This window comes from Thalassophryne amazonica, chromosome 8, assembly GCF_902500255.1.
Source record: "Thalassophryne amazonica chromosome 8, fThaAma1.1, whole genome shotgun sequence".
NCBI classification, from domain to species: Eukaryota; Metazoa; Chordata; class Actinopteri; order Batrachoidiformes; family Batrachoididae; genus Thalassophryne; species Thalassophryne amazonica.
Genome location: NC_047110.1, coordinates 40804631 through 40828365, shown reverse-complemented (window position 1 = coordinate 40828365; position 23735 = coordinate 40804631). Strand labels below are relative to the sequence as shown.

The window sequence follows — 23735 nt, the reverse complement described above, 5'->3', positions numbered from 1 at the left end:
TGATACAAACAAACACTGAGTTCAGATGAATATGAGTCAGAGCAGGCCAGACTATTAGTTTTGGGCTTGAACCAATCATTTCTCTGTGTTTTCCCCCGTTTCTGAGTAGCTCCATAAAATGTTGTTTGGACAGAAAAGTAGACAATGTTGTCCGGCTGCATTTTATGAGTAAATACAACTATGACTTTATGAGCGTGGGCTTTTTATTATTTTGGTCATCTGTGTGCTGTGAAATAAAGGCTTCGCTTTTTTTTTTTTTAAATTAAACACAAAAGACTTTTTGTATCCCAACAACACTGGCAGATTTTGATGTTTTCAACAAAAGCCTTTTTTTTATGTACGAACCAGTAAATCTTAATTTTCATGAAACATAATCCATTCACCCTTTACTCAACTTTTATCTCTTCCAAACCATATGATTACTGATTTTGTCCAGTCACAAGGTTGTAGTCAGTCAATGGAGATGGGGGGCTGCGGTGACTGGGCCTGATATAAGTACCACTCAAGCATGGTATTCAGCCATGTTCTAACCTAAATTCCAAAATCAAACTTCTCTTCAACTTGGAATGTCACATTTCTTAGACAGAGAGAGAAGTGCATTTACCATGAGCATGCATAAATCAAAAATCAAATCAATTTTATTTATATAGCGCCAAATCACAACAAACAGTTGCCCCAAGGCGCCTCATATTGTAAGGCAAGGCCATACAATAATTACGGAAAAACCCCAACGGTCAAAACGACCCCCTGTGAGCAAGCACTTGGCAACAGTGGGAAGGAAAAACTCCCTTTTAACAGGAAGAAACCTCTAGCAGAACCAGGCTCAGGGAGGGGCAGTCTTCTGCTGGGACTGGTTGGGGCTGAGGGAGAGAACCAGGAAAAGACATGCTGTGGAGGGGAGCAGAGATCAATCACTAATGATTAAATGCAGAGTGGTGCATACAGAGCAAAAAGAGAAAGAAACACTCAGTGCATCATGGGAACCCCCAGCAGTCTAAGTCTATAGCAGCATAACTAAGGGATGGTTCAGGGTCACCTGATCCAGCCCTAACTATAAGCTTTAGCAAAAAGAAACGTTTTAAGCCTAATCTTAAAAGTAGAGAGGGTGTCTGTCTCCCTGATCTGAATTGGGAGCTGGTTCCACAGGAGAGGAGCCTGAAAGCTGAAGGCTCTGCCTCCCATTCTACTCTTACAAACCCTAGGAACTACAAGTAAGACTGCAGTCTGAGAGCGAAGCGCTCTATTAGGGTGATATGGTACTATGAGGTCCCTAAGATAAGATGGGACCTGATTATTCAAAACCTTATACGTAAGAAGAAGAATTTTAAATTCTATTCTAGAATTAACAGGAAGTCAATGAAGAGAGGCCAATATGGGTGAGATATGCTCTCTCCTTCTAGTCCCTGTTAGCACTTTAGCTGCAGCATTTTGAATTAACTGAAGGCTTTTCAGGGAACTTTTAGGACAACCTGATAATAATGAATTACAATAGTCCAGCCTAGAGGAAATAAATGCATGAATTAGTTTTTCAGCATCACTCTGAGACAAGACCTTTCTAATTTTAGAGATATTGCGCAAATGCAAAAAAGCAGTCCTACATATTTGTTTAATATGCGCATTGAATGACATATCCTGATCAAAAATGACTCCAAGATTTCTCACAGTATTACTAGAGGTCAGGGTAATGCCATCCAGAGTAAGGATCTGGTTAGACACCATGTTTCTAAGATTTGTGAGGCCAAGTATAATAACTTCAGTTTTATCTGAGTTTAAAAGCAGGAAATTAGAGGTCATCCATGTCTTTATGTCTGTAAGACAATCCTGCAGTTTAGCTAATTGGTGTGTGTCCTCTGGCTTCATGGATAGATAAAGCTGGGTATCATCTGCGTAACAATGAAAATTTAAGCAATGCCGTCTAATAATACTGCCTAAGGGAAACGTATAAAGTGAATAAAATTGGTCCTAGCACAGAACCTTGTGGAACTCCATAATTAACCTTAGTCTGTGAAGAAGATTCCCCATTTACATGAACAAATTGTAATCTATTAGATAAATATGATTCAAACCACCGCAGCGCAGTGCCTTTAATACCTATGGCATGCTCTAATCTCTGTAATAAAATTTTATGGTCAACAGTATCAAAAGCAGCACTGAGGTCTAACAGAACAAGCACAGAGATGAGTCCACTGTCTGAGGCCATAAGAAGATCATTTGTAACCTTCACTAATGCTGTTTCTGTACTATGATGAATTCTAAAACCTGACTGAAACTCTTCAAATAGACCATTCCTCTGCAGATGATCAGTTAGCTGTTTTACAACTACCCTTTCAAGAATTTTTGAGAGAAAAGGAAGGTTGGAGATTGGCCTATAATTAGCTAAGATAGCTGGGTCAAGTGATGGCTTTTTAAGTAATGGTTTAATTACTGCCACCTTAAAAGCCTGTGGTACATAGCCAACTAATAAAGATAGATTGATCATATTTAAGATCGAAGCATTAATTAAAGGTAGGGCTTCCTTGAGCAGCCTGGTAGGAATGGGGTCTAATAGACATGTTGATGGTTTGGAGGAAGTAACTAATGAAAATAACTCAGACAGAACAATTGGAGAGAAAGAGTCTAAGAGTCTAAGATAACGATACGTCTTTGGGATGGTTATGAGTAATTTTTTCTCTAATAGTTAAAATTTTATTAGCAAAGAAAGTCATGAAGTCATTACTAGTTAAAGTTAAAGGAATACTCGGCTCAATAGAGCTCTGACTCTTTGTCAGCCTGGCTACAGTGCTGAAAAGAAACCTGGGGTTGTTCTTATTTTCTTCAATTAGTGATGAGTAGTAAGATGTCCTAGCTTTATGGAGGGCTTTTTTTTATAAAGCAACAGACTCTTTTTCCAGGCTAAGTGAAGATCTTCTAAATTAGTGAGATGCCATTTCCTCTCCAACTTACGGGTTATCTGCTTTAAGCTGCGAGTTTGTGAGTTATACCACGGAGTCAGGCACTTCTGATTTAAAGCTCTCTTTTTCAGAGGAGCTACAGCATCCAAAGTTATCTTCAATGAGGATGTAAAACTATTGACGAGTTACTCTATCTCACTTACAGAGTTTAGGTAGCTACTCTGCACTGTGTTGGTATATGGCATTAGAGAACATAAAGAAGGAATCATATCCTTAAACCTAGTTACAGCGCTTTCTGAAAGACTTCTAGTGTAATGAAACTTATTCCCCACTGCTGGGTAGTCCATCAGAGTAAATGTAAATGTTATTAAGAAATGATCAGACAGAAGGGAGTTTTCAGGGAATACTGTTAAGTCTTCAATTTCCATACCATAAGTCAGAACAAGATCTAAGATATGATTAAAGTGGTGGGTGGACTCATTTACATTTTGAGCAAAGCCAATTGAGTCTAATAATAGATTAAATGCAGTGTTGAGGCTGTCATTCTCAGCATCTGTGTGGCTGTTAAAATCGCCCACTATAATTATCTTATCTGAGCTAAGCACTAAGTCAGACAAAAGGTCTGAAAATTCACAGAGAAACTCACAGTAACAACCAGGTGGACAATAGATAATAACAAATAAAACTGGTTTTTGGGACTTCCAATTTGGATGGACAAGACTAAGAGTCAAGCTTTCAAATGAATTAAAGCTCTGTCTGGGTTTTTGATTAATTAATAAGCTGGAATTGAAGATTGCTGCTAATCCTCCGCCCCGGCCCGTGCTACGAGCATTCTGGCAGTTAGTGTGACTCGGGAGTGTTGACTCATTTAAACTAACATATTCATCCTGCTGTAACCAGGTTTCTGTAAGGCAGGATAAATCAATATGTTGATCAATTATTATATCATTTACTAACAGGGACTTAGAAGAGAGAGACCTAATGTTTAATAGACCACATTTAACTGTTTTAGTCTGTGGTGCAGTTGAAGGTGCTATATTATTTTTTCTTTTTGAATTTTTATGCTTAAATAGATTTTTGCTGGTTATTGGTGGTCTGGGAGCAGGCACCGTCTCTACGGGGATGGGGTAATGAGGGAATGGCAGGGGGAGAGAAGCTGCAGAGAGGTGTGTAAGACTATAACTCTGCTTCCTGGTCCCAACCCTGGATAGTCACGGTTTGGAGGATTTAAAAAAATTGGCCAGATTTCTAGAAATGAGAGCTGCTCCATCCAAAGTGGGATGGATGCCGTCTCTCCTAACAAGACCAGGTTTTCCCCAGAAGCTTTGCCAATTATCTATGAAGCCCACCTCATTTTTTGGACACCACTCAGACAGCCAGCAATTCAAGGAGAACATGCGGCTAAACATGTCACTCCTGGTCCGACTGGGGAGGGGCGCAGAGAAAACTACAGAGTCCGACATTGTTTTTGCAAAGTTACACACCGATTCAATATTAATTTTAGTGACCTCCGATTGGCGTAACCGGGTGTCATTACTGCCGACGTGAATTACAATCTTACCAAATTTACGCTTAGCCTTAGCCAGCAGTTTCAAATTTCCTTCAATGTTGCCTGCTCTGGCCCCCGGAAGACAATTGACTATGGTTGCTGGTGTCGCTAACTTCACATTTCTCAAAACAGAGTCGCCAATAACCAGAGTTTGATCCTCGGTGGGTGTGTCGCCGAGTTGGGAAAAACGGTTAGAAATGTGAACGGCATAAAGTGACTCTCTCTCTCTTCAATATGTACTTGAACCCAGAACATTTGATCCATATTCTGTTGTTATTGATCATCATTGTAGCTTCCCCATTGATGATGAAGTACCCATCACCATAGCCAGTATATGAATTAGTCAGTCAGAAAGGTGCAGTAGAAATAATTATTATATGGCTATGACAGTACGTGCACTCTGATTGGCTGCTTTCCAGTCTGATATTAATACAGTAACATGCTTTTGGAGGGACTCAGAAAATGCATACCGCACGACAACAGCATGTTATTTGCATTATTATCACTTTTTATTGAGATACACAACATGTAACGCGTACATAAAAAGTTGGCTCACTTTAACTTTTGTCGTGTCGGCTGGCGCGCGCTGCTCTCCAAATTCGGCAGTGCGTCCTCATCAAGCTGGCTGTTCATTGTCGTACTCTCCATGAGAAAATCATCCGGAATATCCATATTGGGACCAACACACACTTCTCGCCTTTTCATCTTTTCCTCTGCGGACAGTTTTTTTTTTCCTCTGCGGAGAGTTCTTGGGCTGTGCGCTATGACGTCATTTGTTTACGCACAGCGAGTGGGTATAGCCAGGTAGCATCAACGTAAATCTACGCTACTGGCCCAGCAACGCCTCGGTAAATTGATAATAATTTCCCATATCAAACCATTACCATGACAGTCGGTCCAGATTGCGTATCAGATTTGCGACTTTGTTTACAACTTTCACAGCGCGAAGTAAAACAAAACAAAAAGTGAATAAAGAAATTATGGACCATTCCCAGAGCGAATTTTATTACCCTGACGAGTTTGAATTGGAGGAATTAACAGCAAACAAGCTCGAAGTGGACATGCAAAACGAAGACCAACAAGATGAAAACACAGCTCTGAACAGCCATATAACAAACAAATTATTAACCTCGCTTGCTCGGTCTGTACAGGAAAATCAGACCTCTGTCTTTTTTGTCAAGACCGAGGTCTGATATTTTCCCCATACAGACCTCGAGCTTGGTTAATAATCCTTTAATCATACTGGGTGCACATCTATGCCAGATTTTATGTATTTTGCCCCAACCTGTTGACAATTAGTAAAGATATTCTCTCTCTTTCACACACACGAATGTGTGTGTATTCACAAGTGTAAATTGTGCTTGTCAAGAGAAATTCTTGTCCTGTCCATCCGCTGTCCCATCCATGGTTATTTTTAAACAATTAAATTTTTAAAGGTTTTATTTACTTGTCTATTCCATGTAATGTGGAGTTGCAGACACGCCTCCTCAAAACCCATTTGAGCCAGGGAGAGCCAAACACGAGCTCTCCCTGCTGAGTGAAAACCTACTAAGCCAAGTAAGAAGATGGAGTATCAGGATTCACTTGTATATCCTGCTGAGTTGTAACATATTACAGTATATCATCAGCAAAAGACATTCTGGAGGTAACACAATGAAAACACATAAGAGCTCCCGTCAGTTCCTTGACAGAATCGCGATGGAAATCAGTCACAATTATTTTGTTGTTCTTGTTCATTGCTGCAAAATGTGGATCTGAAGACCCAGAACATAGAAACTGAACTCGAACTAACTTTATGTAGCATGTTTTGTTTTTGTTTTTTGCTTACAGCATGATCAGGTGTTTCTTGGACCCACATCAAGGAATTAGCAGCTTTTGAGGAAGTTATTTTATCTACTATTTTGTTTAAAATAGACAAATCTGAAGCAGCAAGTTTGAAAACATCAGTGACAGTATGAATACACACTTCAGCAGCCATGCGTGAGTCACAGCCCACTTAACAGTAACCTATGACCTTTTCTCTTCTGATGTTGGCTCATTCCTCTTTTATGTTTACTTAATTGCCAAGGTTATGACTGATGAAAGATAAAACTATCTCATTGCCTTTGCTGGAAGTGGATTCTAAGCAACCCCCAAGCAGTGAAAAGCAATAGGAAGCCAGAGCAATAAAAGGCTTTGACATTGATGGGCCTGTTTCCCAAACATTTAGGGCCTCAAGTCATCTTCTCTGAAGTCTGGCTGGAAGGGTTGAGGCTCCACTTCTTATTGCTGTGTCTGACCAAAGTCGCCATGCCCCAGAGAGGGTCTACGTTTGGACTTGGCCCCTTGGTGTCTTTCTGTGTGTCTGCCTGAGTTACTGAACATGCAACATGGGGTGAGGCTGAGTGAGGAATTTCACTGTGTTCTGAAGACCATCAGCAGACAACCCTCACAGTGTCAAAGCAAACACCGACTACGTTTACATGCAGCTAATAACCCTTTCATAACCCTTTCATAACTGGAATATTAGCAATAACCCGGTTGCGCACGGCCATGTAAACACCCACAAAAACCCGAATATGCACATATTCCGGTTTTTAAAAACCCGAATAAGACCCCTGGGTTACTCCTTTTCTAACCCGAATATCAGGTCATATAAATGCGATCGGAATATCCCCATAGAAAGGAACATTATTTTGTGTTCTGCGCATGTCCTATTTGCAAGGAATCTTGGTCTTTTGAGTATGGCAACTACTTGTATGCGGCGCGCGCAACCCACTGGAAACCACAGAAACAGAGGTAAACAAGTATGGTGAAATCCAGACGCGGCAGCACAGCACCACACTTTTGGAGCGAGGAGGAAACCGAATAATTCATTTGTATTGTGAAAGACATAAATATGTCTTTTATTAATGGAAATGACACATATTTGTGTCATGACGTTCTCCGTGCGTCTGGACGTTGTCCATGCGTCGCTGTTGTAGATGGGGATATTCCAAATGATACCAGTGACCATGTATACAGGAGTAACTCTGTCTGCTTAAGCATGTAAACGGGTTATTCCTAATGATTCAGAAACCGGAATATTGACCTTAACCCGAATATTAACGGCATGTAAATGTAGTCAATGAGACATGTTCTCTTGTCAAAAAAAATGCTTGATGTACCTTGGAAAATGCAGTGACAGACAGATAAATAGATGGATACAGTTGCACTCTAAAGTTTACATACCCTGGCAGAATTTTTGGCTTTTTTTGGCCTTTTTCAGAGAATATGAATGACAACACAAAGCTTTTTTTTTTCACTCATGGTGTGAACTGTCAACAGTCAACTGTGTTTACTCTTTTTAAATCATAATGACGACAGAAACTACCCAAATGACCCTGATCAAAAGTTTACATACCCCTGTTCTTAATACCGTGTGTTGCCCCCTTTAGCATCAGTGACAGCTTGGAGTCTTTTGTGGTAGTTGTGGATGAGGGTCTCTGATGGTAAAGCTGCCACTGAATATGTCTTGAACTTTATTTACCTCAATTACGAAGAAATGCAAACAGTATGGGAATCTATGGTTAATCTGCATGGAGTAGACAGTTGTCAAAAACTAAGTGACTGTGCAGAAGAGTGAGGAAAGCCACCAAGACACCCAGACAACCCAGAAGAAGTTATAGGCTTACGTGGCTGTGATTGGAGAAATTGTGCACAGTGCAAACTTTGCATTTTGTATCACCAGTTATACATCTTCATGATGAAGTGGTATAGAGGAGGATTTTCTTAAAAAGAAGACCTGAAAGTTTAGCTACAAATTGCCAGAAGGTACATACAGTAGTGTTCAGAATAATAGTAGTGCTATGTGACTAAAAAGATTAATCCAGGTTTTGAGTATATTTCTTATTGTTACATGGGAAACAAGGTACCAGTAGATTCAGTAGATTCTCACAGATCCAACAAGACCAAGCATTCATGATATGCACACTCTTAAGGCTATGAAATTGGGCTATTAGTAAAAAAAGAAAAGTAGAAAAGGGGGTGTTCACAATAATAGTAGTGTGGCATTCAGTCAATGAGTTCATCAATTTTGTGGAACAAACAGGTGTGAATCAGGTGTCCCCAGCACCTGTTGAACATGCTTTTCTCTTTGAAAGAAAGAGGTCATGTTGCCTTATGCTGAAGAGGACATGCCCTTGAAATGGGTGTTAAAACAAGACACTGACCCCAAACACATTAGTAAACAAGCAAAATCTTGGTTCCAAACCAACAAAATTAATGCCTCGCAGATGTGAAGAAATCATGAAAAACTATGGTTATATAACTAAATACTACTCAACAAAAATATAAACGCAACACTTTTGGTTTTGCTCCCATTTTGTATGAGATGAACTCAAAGATCTAAAACTTTTTCCACATACACAATATCACCATTTCCCTCAAATATTGTTCACAAACCAGTCTAAATCTGTGATAGTGAGCAGTTCTCCTTTGCTGAGATAATCCATCCCACCTCACAGGTGTGCCATATCAAGATGCTGATTAGACACCATGATTAATGCACAGGTGTGCCTTAGACTGTCCACAATAAAAGGCCACTCTGAAAGGTGCAGTTTTATCACACAGCACAATGCCACAGATGTCGCAAGATTTGAGGGAGCGTGCAATTGGCATGCTAACAGCAGGAATGTCAACCAGAGCTGTTGCTTGTGTATTGAATGTTCATTTCTCTACCATAAGCCGTCTCCAAAGGCGTTTCAGAGAATTTGGCAGTACATCCAACCAGCCTCACAACCGCAGACCACGTGTAACCACACCAGCCCAGGACCTCCACATCCAGCATGTTCACCTCCAAGATCGTCTGAGACCAGCCACTCGGACAGCTGCTGAAGCAATCGGTTTGCATAACCAAAGAATTTCTGCACAAACTGTCAGAAACCGTCTCAGGGAAGCTCATCTGCATGCTCGTCGTCCTCATCGGGGTCTCGACCTGACTCCAGTTCGTCGTCGTAACCGACTTGAGTGGGCAAATGCTCACATTCGCTGGCGTTTGGCACGTTGGAGAGGTGTTCTCTTCACGGATGAATCCCGGTTCACACTGTTCAGGGCAGATGGCAGACAGCGTGTGTGGTGTCGTGTGGGTGAGCGGTTTTCTGATGTCAATGTTGTGGATCGAGTGGCCCATGGTGGTGGTGGGGTTATGGTATGGGCAGGTGTCTGTTATGGACGAAGAACACAGGTGCATTTTATTGATGGCATTTTGAATGCACAGAGATACCGTGACGAGATCCTGAGGCCCATTGTTGTGCCATACATCCAAGAAAATCTACTCATGTTGCAGCAGGATAATGCACGGCCCCATGTTGCAAGGATCTGTACACAATTCTTGGAAGCTAAAAATGTCCCAGTTCTTGCATGGCCGGCATACTCACCGGACATGTCACCCATTGAGCATGTTTGGGATGCTCTGGACCGGCGTATACGACAGCGTGTACCAGTTCCTGCCAATATCCAGCAACTTCACGCAGCCATTGAAGAGGAGTGGACCAACATTCCACAGGCCACAATTGACAACCTGATCAACTCTATGTGAAGGAGATGTGTTGCACTGCATGAGGCAAATGGTGGTCACACCAGATACTGACCGGTATCCCCCCCAATAAAACAAAACTGCACCTTTCAGAGTGGCCTTTTATTGTGGGCAGTCTAAGGCACACCTGTGCATTAATCATGGTGTCTATTCAGCATCTTGATATGGCACACCTGTGAGGTGGGATGGATTATCTCAGCAAAGGAGAAGTGCTCACTATCACAGATTTAGACTGGTTTGTGAACAATATTTGAGGGAAATGGTGATATTGTGTATGTGGAAAAAGTTTTAGATCTTTGAGTTCATCTCATACAAAATGGGAGCAAAACCAAAAGTGTTGCATTTATATTTTTGTTGAGTGTAGTTTAGTGATTTACAGGATTGCTAAAAAAGCAGTTTGAACATAATAGTTTTGAGTTTGTAGCGTCAACAGCAGATGCTACTATTATTGTGAACACCCCCTTTTCTACTTTTTTTTTAACTAATAGCCCAATTTCATAGCCTTAAGAGTGTGCATATCATGAATGCTTGGTCTTGTTGGATTTGTGAGAATCTACTGAATCTACTGGTACCTTGTTTCCCATGTAACAATAAGAAATATACTCAAAACCTGGATTAATCTTTTTAGTCACATAGCACTACTATTATTCTGAACACTACTGTATGAGATCCAAGCCTGGATTTGATCTGTTTTGGTGAAAGAAAATCCTTCTCCACTATAACTATGAAGCTAAGAGTGGTGATGCAAAATGCAAAAGCCTGTAACTTCTTCTGGGTTGTCTGGGTGTCTTGGTGGCTTTCCTCACTCTTCTCCTTCTTCCACAGTCACTCCGTTTTTGAGAACTGTCCACTCCATGCAGATTTACCATAGAGTACCATACTGTTTGTACTTCTTCGTAATTGATCCAAATAACATATTCAGTGGCAGCTTTACCATCAAAAAGTCTTGTCCACAACTACGACAAAAGACTCCAAGCTGTCACTGATGTTAAAGGGGGCAACACATGGTATTAAGAACAGGGGGATGTAAACTTTTGATCAGTGTCATTTGGGTAGTTTTTGTTGTCATTATGATTTAAAAAGAGAAAACACAGTTGTTTGACAATAAATGGCTTCACACAACCGCTAACCATGAGTGAAAAAAAGTTTTGTGTTATTTTTCATATTCTCTGAAAAATGGATCCCCCCCGCCCCCAAAAAATCTGCCAGGTTATGTAAACTTTTGAGCGCAACTGTGGGTAGATGGATTGATCGATCTATCTATCTCTTATACAAGTATATATAATGTATATCTATAGGATATAAAAGTGCTTTGGTTGCACTTTCCTGTTTCTTTGAATAGATCATCATATCGCACTACCTTCTTTCATTTCACGAAGGTCGCTGTCCAAACCAACTTTTTAACCCCTCCATCCAATTGGCTTCACTGACTGGATTATGCTCATAGGGCCCCACTCATGCCATTGGATTGCTTATGAGAGACCCTTATGCAGACACCTTGACTGCCATGAGCAATTACTTTAAATACACGGGAGAAGGCCAACACTAAGCTGACCTGAAGGAGGGAGGGAGTTGAAATGGCTTAAAGGAGCAACACCCCGCAGCTAATTGTGCACTCTCAAAGCTGTGTAGTTTATTCAGTGAGCAGCAATTATCCACTTTATGTATGTCAAAAGTGAAGGGCATTACATCCAACAAGTTAATGGAAGAAAACTAAGAAACTAAATAAAATTTCTTTGCGGAGTTCTTATCACCTCTTACTCGCTGCATTAAAATCACTGAACTCTCTTGGTTCACTGCTGCAGTTCAGCTTGAATTACTTGCCTCTGTGTTTGACAGAGCTGACAGCAGTCTGGATACATTGCAGTGTCTCTTTAGACCCGTTTGACAGTGGATCAGGTTAGATCTGGAGTAGCTCTTTTTAACTCCAGATGCTGTCCCTGTTGTTGACTGTCATTTGATATCATGGTCCCTGATTGTAAGTGGTGAAGACAAATGCATATAGTTTGCATTGTTTCTAAATAAAAAGTGATTATTTTCTTGTTATTCCAAACAGTGTTTAGGATATGTTGCAGGTATGTTTCATATGAGCATATCTCCACCTCTCCAGGCAAGACTCAACCTGCTCTCTGTTCTCACTACAGATCACAATGTCATCTGCAAACATTATAGTCCATGGAGACTCCTGTCTGATCTCATCTGTCAACCTGTCCATCACTATTGTGAACAAAAAAGGACTCAGAGCTGATCCTTGGTGTAATCCCACCTCTACCTTGAATGAGTCTGTCATTCCGACTGCGCATCTCACCGCTGTCACACTGTCCTTATACATGTCCTGCACTACTCTCACATACTTCTCTGCCACTCCAGACTTCCTCACACAGTACCACAACTCTTCTCTTGGCACCGTGTCATAAGCTTTCTCTAAATCCCCAAACACAATGTAACTCCTTCTGGCCTTCTCTATACTTCTCCATCAGTATTCTCAGAGCAAACAATGCTCTGAGGTGCTCTTATTGCATCTGTAGTGCTCTTTCTCTGCATGAACCCAGATCTTCACCTGTTTTCTAAGCCTTGGCTCTACTACTCTTTCCCATAACTTCATGCTGTGGCTGATCAACTTTATGCCTCTGTAGTTACTGCAGCTCTGCACATCACCCTTGTTCTTAAAAATAGGAACCAGCACACTTCTTCTCCACTCCTCAGGCATCCTCTCACTTTCCAAGGTTTTATTAAACAATGTGGTTAGAAACTCTATTGCCATCTCTCCTCATCATTTCCATACCTCCACTGGAACGTCATCTGGACCAACTGCCTTCATAGCTGCCCTCACTTCATCCTTCCTAATCCCTTGCACTACCCGATTTACTGTCTTCACATCATCTGGCCTTTTCTCTCTCTCTTTTTTCTTATCTCCTCAAAATATTCCCTCCACCTTCTCAACACACTCTCCTCACTTGTCAACACATTACCATCTGCATCTTTTACCACCCTAAGCTGCTGCACATCTTTTCTAGCTCTGTCCCTTTGTTTGGCCAGTCGGTCCCTTTCTCCTTCATTACTATTCAACTTTTTGTACAGCTCGCAATATGCCTTTTCCTTAGCTTTTGCCACTGCTCTTTTCACCTTATGCCACATCTCCTTGTACTCCTGTCTACTTTCTTCATCTCTCTAACTATCTCAATTCTTTTTCTCTTTATGCTTTCCTGGAAATCTTTGTTCCACCACCAAGTCTCCTTGTCTTCCTTCCAGTGTCCAGATGTCACACCCAGTGCCTTCCTAGCTGTCTCCCTCACCACATATCCAGTCCATTTCCAGTTGTCCAAAATTGCTTCCCCTCCATGCAGTGCCTCTCTTACCTACTCACTGAATTTCACACAACAGTCCACTCTCAGCTTCCATGATCTGATGCTTTGTTGAGCTCTCACTCTCTTCTTCTTTTCCTCTAAAATCACCCTACAAACCACCACCCTATGCTGTCTTGCTACACTCTCTCCTGCCATGACCTGACAGTCTCCAATTTCTTTTAGCTTTCTTCTCCAACAAAAGAATGTAGTTCACTTGTGTGCACGTTCCTCCACTCTTATGTCACTCTGTGCTCCTCCCTTTTCTTAAAGTAGGCATTTACCACAGCCATTTCTATTGTTTTTGCAAAATCAGCTTGCAAAAGCATTTCTCCGCTCCTCTTTCCATTACAAAAACTCCTGTAACAGTGGAATGTGCCGAAAACGTGCTATGTCCAGCTGTCTTGCCATTTCTCTGGTAGTCAGACGACGTCCCAGATCAACAAAGCGTTCACTTTGGAAATTATCTGGTCGTTTGAGCCTGTCGATCGCCACTCGGTGAGCGGCGCGCCATCCGCTGCTGTGGGCCATCTTTAATCCAGTTGTAATTGTCCTTAATCTGTGTGATCCCCATAAGATCTTCACCGAAAGCCATCTGAATTTTCCAAATGGTTTCCACTTGGCTGTCTCTCACACTTTCTGAAAAAATTTTGATGAAGCAAAGCGGCAGTCGATCAGCCAATTTCCTGACAATGAAAATCTGACGAGGGGGCTGGACCACTCCTCCCACAAGGCGTGCTCACAGGCGAATGATGCAACCGACAGGCGTGAAAAAACTCACACATGCGCACGAAGGTTCAAGCTTGGCTGATGCAATCACACATGATTCAAATCCATATAGTTTTTGCAAAAAATAAAAAGGACCATTACTTTTTTAACAGACTTGGTATGTCAAAGTAGAAACTGCTATTTGGTAGAATCGGAGTCTCTACTACTAGAGTCTCCGATCGGAGAATCTACTGGCAGAATCCTAGTAGAGAGTCCGATTGTAAATTCTTTTTTTTTTTTCCCCGTCTGCATATATAGCAATGGTAATTGCCACACTGGCAGAACCATTTATGAACATTAATACCCATATATGCAATTTATTCTTGCAAGACAGAAGGTATGTAGTGCATGAGTGAATGTGGTGTGTGTGTCTGACCCCCATCCGCCTTTCCCGATCAGCCTACAACATCCTACTCAAAGCCAACCGACAACTTCTATCAGGAAGGGCCGACCACCAAAACAACACAAAGACAGACAAGAATGAGAGACAAGTGGTGAAGACAATAACTGTGACGTGAGACACAGAGGAGACGGAGCCCCAACCATACAACATACCATGACAAACAACCACACATGAACAAACAGTGACAGCAACAGTCTGTTGTCTAATTAGTGAGCATCCATACCCTAATCTAGAACACCGTAGTGTTAATCCTCTTAAGAGCACCCAAAACCGAATTTTGGTGACGGCCACAAACACGCGACCATCCACACACAGAGAACCAGATCACAGCTAAATATCCAATCACTACTGTGGCTGGTGTGTTGGGCCAAGACAAGAGTACAGAACCTTACCATATGACATGGCCCACTACGGTACGTCAGAAGCCACACGGCCGGCCGCGAGCACCGACGGAAGTGGGTCCAGGATGCAGGGCCCCAGGGGAACCAGGAGAAAAGGGGCAGTGGAAGGGCATGGGGGCCAGGGACGGCAGCCCCCAGAGCCACCGGCAGCACAGCATACCAACAGGGGAGCTGCCCAACGGCGCCGGAACGCACCCCCGACACAACCCCCCCGCCCCCCCACGGAGGCACAGGGAGCCGCCCCAAACCCAAGGGAAGCACACAGGACGCCGGCATAGGCCCACCAATAGGGGGAGCACTGGAACCACGCCACCAGGGCCACGGCCCCGGAGGGCGGGAGCGAGCGGAGGCAAGGATGGGGAGCAAAGGAGCCACCGCAACCGAATCCAAAGCACAAGGTAGGAACCCCCGAGCCACACGAGGGTGGGGCCCAGCCCCCAGACAAGAGGTGAGGCCCGACTCCAGGGACAGGAAGAGCACAAGGCCCCCCGACGCCAGGCCTCCAGTGCAGCCAGCAGGGCCCCCAAAACTCCCACCCTGGATCCCACCCCAACCACCAAAGCCCATGACAAGGAGACCGCCCGAGTGAGACCGATTGGAAATTCTACTGATAGAGTCTCTGATCTGAGCATCCATTTCTGTTGATTACAAGATCTTATCACTTCAGCATGGTGTGGCTCTAATGTGAAGTTGATATGACATATTTTTCTAATTTCCACAGTAAGGTATTGCTGTCATTCTATGTCTAGATATTATCTTGTCATGATAATGAATGGCTTGGTAGAATCGGACTCTCTACTAGTAGAATCTCTGACTGGAATCTCTACTGGTAGAATCAACAATTGACTCTGCTGGGAACTGTACTATTAGAGTCTCTGAGTCTTCTACCAGTATAATTTCCGATTGGAAACTGTACTAGACACTATTCTGCCAAATCACAGACTCTACTGTGATATATATATATATATATATATATACTCAACAAAAATATAAACGCAACACTTTTGGTTTTGCTCCCATTTTGTATGAGATGAACTCAAAGATCTAAAACTTTTTCCACATACACAATATCACCATTTCCCTCAAATATTGTTCACAAACCAGTCTAAATCTGTGATAGTGAGCACTTCTCCTTTGCTGAGATAATCCATCCCACCTCACAGGTGTACCATACCAAGATTCTGATTAGACACCATGATTAGTGCACAGGTGTGCCTTAGACTGCCCACAATAAAAGGCCACTCTGAAAGGTGCAGTTTTGTTTTATTGGGGGGGGATACCAGCAGTATCTGGTGTGACCACCATTTGCCTCATGGAGTGCAACACATCTCCTTCGCATCATCTGTGAAGAGAACACCTCTCCAACGTGCCAAACGCCAGCGAATGTGAGCATTTGCCTACTCAAGTCGGTTACGACGACGAAATGGAGTCAGGTCGAGACCCCGATGAGGACGACGAGCATGCAGATGAGCGTCCCTGAGACGGTTTCTGACAGTTTGTGCAGAATTTCTTTGGTTATGCAAACCGATTGTTTCAGCAGCTGTCCGAGTGGCTGGCCTCAGACGATCTTGGAGGTGAACATGCTGGATGTGGAGGTCCTGGGCTGGTGTGGTTACACGTGGTCTGCGGTTGTGAGGCTGGTTGGATGTACTGCCAAATTCTCTGAAACGTCTTTGGAGATGGCTTATGGTAGAGAAATGAACAGTCAGTACACAAGCAACAGCTCTGGTTGACATTCCTGCTGTCAGCATGCCAATTGCACGCTCCCTCAAATCTTGCGACATCTGTGGCATTGTGCTGTGTGATAAAACTGCACCTTTCAGAGTGGCCTTTTATTGTGGGCAGTCTAAGGCACACCTGTGCACTAATCATGGTGTCTAATCAGCATCTTGATATGGCACACCTGTGAGGTGGGATGGATTATCTCAGCAAAGGAGAAGTGCTCACTATCACAGATTTAGACTGGTTTGTGAACAATATTTGAGGGAAATGGTGATATTGTGTATGTGGAAAAAGTTTTAGATCTTTGAGTTCATCTCATACAAAATGGGAGCAAAACCAAAAGTGTTGCGTTTATATATATATATATACATATATATATACAGTGAGGAAAATAAGTATTTGAACACCCTGCAAGTTTGCAAGTTCTCCCACTTAGAAATCATGGTGGGGTCTGAAATTTTCATCTTAGGTGCATGTCCACTGTGAGAGACATAATCTAAAAAAAAAAAAAAAAAAAAAAAAAAAAATCCGGAAATCACAATGTATGATTTTTTTAATAATTTATTTGTATGTTACTGCTGCAAATAATTATTTGAACACCTGTGAAAATCAATGTTAATATTTGGTACAGTAGCCTTTGTTTCAATTACAGAGGTCAAACGTTTCCTGTAGTTTTTCACCAGGTTTGCACACACTGCAGCGGGGATTTTGGTCCACTCCTCCATAGAGATCTTGTCCAAATCTTTCAGGTTTGGAGTTTCAGCTACCTCCAAAGATTTTCTATTGAGTTCAGGTCTGGAGACTGGCCAGGCCACTCCAGGACCTTGAAATGTTTCTTACGGAGCCCCTCCTTAGTTGCTCTGGCTGTGTGTTTGGGGTCATTGTCATGCTGGAAGACCTAGCCATGACCCATCTTCAATGCTTTTACTGAGGGAAGGAGGTTGTTGGCCAAAATCTCACAATAAATGACCCCATCCATCCTCCCTTCAATACAGTGCAGTCATCCTGCCCCTTTGCAGAAGAGCACCTACAGAGTATGATGTTTCCACCCCATGCTTCACGGTTGGGAGGGTTTTCTTGGGGTTGTTCTCATTGTCTAAACATGGTAGGTGGAGTTGATTCCAAAAAGCTCTATTCTGGTCTCATCTGACCACACGACCTTCTCTCATGCCTCGTCTTGATCATCCAGATGGTCACTGGTGAACTTCAAATGGGCCTGGAGATGTGCTGGCTTGAGCAGGGGGACCTTGCTGCCCTGTAGGATTTTAAACCATGACAGCATCATGTGTTACTAATGTAATCTTTGTGACTGTGGTCCCAGCTCTCTTCAGGTCATTGACCAGGTCTTCCCATGTAGTTCTGAGCTTTCTCAGAATCATCTTTACCCCACAAAGTGAGATCTTGCATGGAATCCCAGACTTAGGGAGATTGACAGTCATCTTGTGGTTCTTCCACTTTCTAATAAATAATCAAAACAGTTGTTGTCTTCTACCAAGCTGCTTGCCTGTTGTCCTGTAGTCCATCCCAGTCTTGTGCAGGTCTACAGTTTTGTCCCTGGTGTCCTTAGACAGCTCTTTGGTCTTGGCTATGGTGGACAGGTTGGAGTATGATTGATTGAGTGTGTGAACAGGTGTCTTTTATACAGGTAACAAGTTCAAACAGGTGCAATTAATACAGATAAAGAGTGCAGAATAAGAGGGCTTCTTAAAGAAAAATTAACAGGTCTGTGTGAGCCAGAATTTTTGCTGGTTGGTCGGGGTTCAAATACTAATTAGCAGCAGTAACACACAAATAAATTATTAAACAATCATACATTGTGATTTCCGGATTTTATTTTTTAGATTATATCTCTCACAGTGGACATATATATGTATAATGATTGAGTGCAAATTTTTCCACATTGTTCTGAGCAGATTCATGGACTCTTCTATCTTTAATCTACTATCTACTTCAATATCAGATTGAATATCAATGGATGCTTGATAATATACCAGCCATTTGCATTATGTTCATGGCAACATTGAGGTTAACACCAATTAAAAAAAAACACACACACAAACAAACTGTTTCATACATTTGTCACTGGTTTCACTCATAATGAAAATAAACTTTGTGAAATGTGGAACAGTCTTGGGAATCTGTCAGTTCTCCATTCCACTTATAGTCACATCTGGGCCACCGCAGGGGTGCATTATTATTATTTAATTTGAAGAGATTCATAGACACACATTCTTCCTGTTGTGTTGTAACTCACACAAACAGTGTTAAAATATATCTAATAAGTGTAAACCAGACTGGACAAACTAAGTAACAAATTATAAATGTGTACCTTCCAACCTAACCACATCACACTGATTTTTAATCTTGTTAAGTGGAATCCTGCAGCATCCTGTATATCTGATGTTGCTTTGAAATTCAGAGAGCTTCATATGTATCCGTATTTCAAAGTTCCACAAGTTCCACATGACTGTCATTAAGCTTCCTGATGCTATCATCATCTTTGTGTGTTTTGATTTGCTCATTTGTCTAGCCACAGTCAATAAGCTGGTAATTTTAGATATCGCTAACAGCCAGTCATCCCGTCCACACCACAGCTGTCCCCTTCAGATCTCTGACCTGACGTCTCTTCCTCTCCAAGCCTTTCTGGTCACTTTCTGAATCATAGAATGTTATGTGGCTTGCTGCTGACTGTGGAGGGTGATGATGAAGCAATGCATTTTGGGTCACTTTGTCCGATGCAGTCAGGAGAATTGGGATGTGATGCTGTAGAAGTTAGAGGAATAACTTGTGACTAGTGAATCCATGGTTTGATTCCCTGTCAGACAGGCAACTCACGATGGGCTTTTTTGTAAGGTCCTTAATCCCTAAGATGGTCCTGGAGTGCAGTTGAGCGCCATGCATGGCGGCACTCTGACATTGGTGTGTGTGTGTGTGTGTGTGTGTGTGTGTGTGTGTGTGTGTGTGTGTGTGTGTGTGTGTGTGTGTGTGTGTGTGTGTGTGTGTGAGGCATCACTGTAAAGCACTTTGAATGTCTGATGGAAACCTTTGATAGAAAAGCAGTCTATTTTCCCTTTACATAACTGCATGCAATGCAGCTCTTAAAGTGTTTGTTTAAATGCTAGTATTTTTACATTTTTATGCAACTAACTTTAAAGGAGACATGCTGCAAAGAGAAGGCTGGACATGATTGTAGACAACAGCCGAGCTGGTCTGTTTGAGTCAGTGAAATAGTGTTGAAGGTCAGACTTAGTGTGAGATGAATCAATGCTTAGCTATTTTTTTTTTATTTTTTTTTTTTTACACTCAGCAGACATCTCTTTCTGTGCTCCTACTTTTGTCTCTTCATCTCATAACTTACTTGTACACTTTCCCTCTCTCGCACAGTGGCATATGTGTGTATGCTGAACTGTTCCACATGTGCAGGGTCCGTCAGATCAAATTAGATCTCTCTGACAAAGGGCCCTTTACACATGCAGGTGGATGATGGCGAAGTCATGGCTGCTTTCAGCCAATCATTCAGCTGGCAAGTATTTCATAAGTCAACCTGTCAAACAGAGACTTCAGCTGTGCAGTGTGCGATGTCTGGAAGGGTGTAGTGTAACTTGGAAGCAGGTTCCTTCTGTTCATGCAGACATTCCACCCTAAAAATCATGAGTGGAAAAACAACAAGAACTATGGGAGCACTTAGTAGAGCACATACCTTCTTCAAAGCACAACACACACTTCAGCCTGATTACAGCCCATATTTCAACATTCGTTTGATTATTTATTTAGGTAAGTTTGACATCTGTGCCTTATTTCATGACAAAAAAGTCCTACCTCATAATGTTGAAAGTCAGGTCTTGGAACATCCACCATGCCATGGAACCAGCTTGACTCATGGATGGCAACCACCCAAACAGCCAACCACTGCAACCCCAGTCTGTTGAAAATAGTCATCTGTGTGCTGCCAAAATGTGAGCATCCCATGGACCTTTTCCAATTGCTGGGGTCTTCAGCACTCAGGCACGTGCATGCTGGTTCATACCCAAAGAAACACCACATGGCCAAATACTGAAGCTGGTGTTCCCTCAGGATGTCAGTATTAACCCTCATCTAAATCTCCATAAGTAACCATTCATTTGAAACAAAATCATTCCCGAGGATCATCTGAAGAGACCTTGTCCCAGGATATCCAGTCATTGTTTTAGGACACTGGTTAGCAATCAAGTCTTGCCACCATTCAGGAAGATAGAAGTTTGACACTTTCATCACATACAAATATACTTGAAGAGTTCAGATGGAAAACCCAGTAAGTATTTTTTTTTTTTTTATGGAGAAAAATGCAGTGGAAAATGGAGATTTAAAGGAAACCATACTGGGAAATGAAAAGAGTTTGTTCAAATTCTTTCATATCTGTCAAGGAGACCACACTGATGGTCCTCTTGACAGCCAAGTACATGTTGGCCTCAACTAAAAATTTATGGTATTGGAGATACTGGGTTTTGCATTTGAACCCTTCAGTTGCACAGGCCAGGTCCATGCAGTCACTGAAACCCTTGGTCTGATTCAGGACAATGTGTTGCAATCGGTGTATGCAAAGATCACAGCATCAGCCATGAGTCAAGGTCAGTAAACCTTCCATTACCAAAATAAGGCACCTAAACTGCTGGTTTCCACAACCTTACCCAGCACCCAGTCAACACAAGCATTGAACAGTGTAGGAGCCAGAACACATCTGTTGAATACCAGTCTTCATTGGGAAGATGCTTAAGAAAGTAGTCAACTGTTCCTGGATTCAATCCTGGTTCTGGAGTTTTAACTTGTCCCTTTCCTCACTTCTCCACCAAGGTTTATAAAAAATGGTTTACAGGCTATGAAATAGCCCTTATACCCATCCACCCAACTAATCAACCAGCCAAGCAACCAACTAATTGAATAACAAAAAAATCCAAGCCAAATTTAATCCAGCCAAACCAATGAACCATATCAAACAAAACCAATTTTGTTTAGAATTTAAAATATTGCTGTAAGTTGCATTAATGTTGAACAGAATTTTGCTTTCTGATTGTCTCTGATGCTATATGTTTTACTTACAGCTTTTATACATTTTAGCTCCACCCCCACCACCTTCCTCTTCTGCATTCAACAGAAAGAATGACAGCTGGAGCCTTTTTGCAGGACTACCAGCTCTCTATGTGGGAAAAGCCACATGTATATAGATTCTAGTCCTATCACATTCTTTGTCTGAGGCATTTTTAGCCTCGAAACGTGATGTACGTATTTCAGGAAAATTACTGTCGTCCACCATTTTCAACAAAATTCAACAGCTACGCACTGAAGAGTGACTACTCCTATTTGTCACAGACCAGGGCTCATATGCGCACTTAACATGCACACACGAAAATGTCATGCAATAAACTTGCACACGGAGCCAGTCTGAGAAAATATGTGACAAAAATGTTCAGACCACAGAGGGGGTGTTGCTTCATTCTCTGCACAGAGCATTATGAAGCCACTACATCTTCACATAGAAAATATATTGGTTGATATATACTCAACAAAAATATAAACGCAACACTTTTGGTTTTGCTCCCATTTTGTATGAGATGAACTCAAAGATCTAAAACTTTTTCCACATACACAATATCACCATTTCCCTCAAATATTGTTCACAAACCAGTCTAAATCTGTGATAGTGAGCACTTCTCCTTTGCTGAGATAATCCATCCCACCTCACAGGTGTGACATACCAAGATGCTGATTAGACACCATGATTAGTGCACAGGTGTGCCTTAGACTGCCCACAATAAAAGGCCACTCTGAAAGGTGCAGTTTTATCACACAGCACAATGCCACAGATGTCGCAAGATTTGAGGGAGCGTGCAATTGGCATGCTGACAGCAGGAATGTCAACCAGAGCTGTTGCTCGTGTATTGAATGTTCATGTCTCTACCATAAGCTGTCTCCAAAGTCGTTTCAGAGAATTTGGCAGTACATCCAACCAGCCTCACAACCGCAGACCACGTGTAACCACACCAGCCCAGGACCTCCACATCCAGCATGTTCACCTCCAAGATCGTCTGAGACCAGCCACTCGGACAACTGCTGAAACAATCGGTTTGCATAACCAAAGAATTTCTGCACAAACTGTCAGAAACCGTCTCAGGGAAGCTCATCTGCATGCTCGTCGTCCTCATCGGGGTCTCGACCTGACTCCAGTTCGTCGTCGTAACTGACTTGAGTGGGCAAATGCTCACATTCGCTGGCGTTTGGCACGTTGGAGATGTGTTCTCTTCACGGATGATGCGAAGGAGATGTGTTGCACTGCATGAGGCAAATGGTGGTCACACCAAATACTGACTGGTATCCCCCCCAATAAAACAAAACTGCACCTTTCAGAGTGGCCTTTTATTGTGGGCAGTCTAAGGCACACCTGTGCACTAATCATGGTGTCTAATCAGCATCTTGATATGGCACACCTGTGAGGTGGGATGGATTATCTCAGCAAAGGAGAAGTGCTCACTATCACAGATTTCGACTGGTTTTTGAACAATATTTGAGGGAAATGGTGATATTGTGTATGTGGAAAAAGTTTTAGATCTTTGAGTTCATCTCATACAAAATGGGAGCAAAACCAAAAGTGTTGCATTTATATTTTTGTTGAGTATATATTAATGTGTAAAATCAAAGTTGGTGCACTTTTAAAAAGGAAACCTGCCTCAGCACATCAACTTTCAAATGCAGCTGTCAAGTTTGTTATTGAAATAGTCCAAAATTAAAGCAACAAATGTCACCAAGCTAATGGCATGACTCATGACATGACCGTGGTTTGAAATTCAGTAGGTAACTGGGAGAAGGGGGTCATGACACCTAGACACCAGGACACCTAGCGTCAAGTCAGAACATGGTGCCATTTTGGTTCCAACTGCGGTGAACTACTGAATGGACCTTTAATGTTTTCAACATTTTTTTAATCATTTAAACCACATATAGCAATATAGCATCCAGGTAAAGGTACTATCAAAATAAATATAAACATAGTTAAGCCATCAAATGTACATCATAATTTATTTAATTAATTTATGATGATTTATTTAATTAATTTAAATGTACATGATTTA

General features: G+C 42.0%; 1 protein-coding gene across 1 annotated transcript in view; it reads left to right on the top strand.

The window, feature by feature from the left end:
* kcnq1.2 (potassium voltage-gated channel, KQT-like subfamily, member 1.2) overlaps nucleotides 1–23735 on the top strand; it is a 372874-nt gene that overhangs the window by 117218 nt on the left and 231921 nt on the right. The gene's annotated exons all lie outside the window — the stretch shown is intronic.